The sequence below is a fragment of the Meleagris gallopavo genome, chromosome 9 (genome assembly GCF_000146605.3).
Source record: "Meleagris gallopavo isolate NT-WF06-2002-E0010 breed Aviagen turkey brand Nicholas breeding stock chromosome 9, Turkey_5.1, whole genome shotgun sequence".
NCBI classification, from domain to species: domain Eukaryota; kingdom Metazoa; phylum Chordata; class Aves; order Galliformes; family Phasianidae; genus Meleagris; species Meleagris gallopavo.
In genome coordinates, this window is record NC_015019.2 from 16,430,423 (window position 1) to 16,430,926 (window position 504).

The window sequence follows — 504 nt, forward strand, 5'->3', positions numbered from 1 at the left end:
ACTCGAGGTGCGGCCTCACCAGAGCTGAGTACAGGGGGACAATCACTTCCCTGTTCCTACTGGTAACACTGTTCCTGATACAAGCCAGGATGCCATTGGCCTTCTTGGCCACCCGGGCACACTGCTGGCTCATGTTCAGTCGAGCATCTATCAACACCATTTCCTCTATGCAGTCTTCCAGCCACTCCACCCCACATCTGTAGCGTTGCCTGGGGTTGTTGTGGCCAAAGTGCAGGACCTGGCATTTGGCCTTGTTGAAGCTCATCCCAATGGCCTCAGCCCAGCTATCCAGCCTGTCCAGATCCCTCGGTAGGGCCTCGCTGCCCCCAGGCAGATCGACACTTCCAGCCAACTTGGTGTCATCTGCAAACTTACTGAGGGTGCACTCAATGCCCTCATCCACATCATCAATAAAGATATTGAAGAGGACAGGCCCCAGAAATCCCGGACGATCGCCCAGCACCGCCGCCCCAGTCCCCCGCTATAAGACCGCGCGCGGCGCCC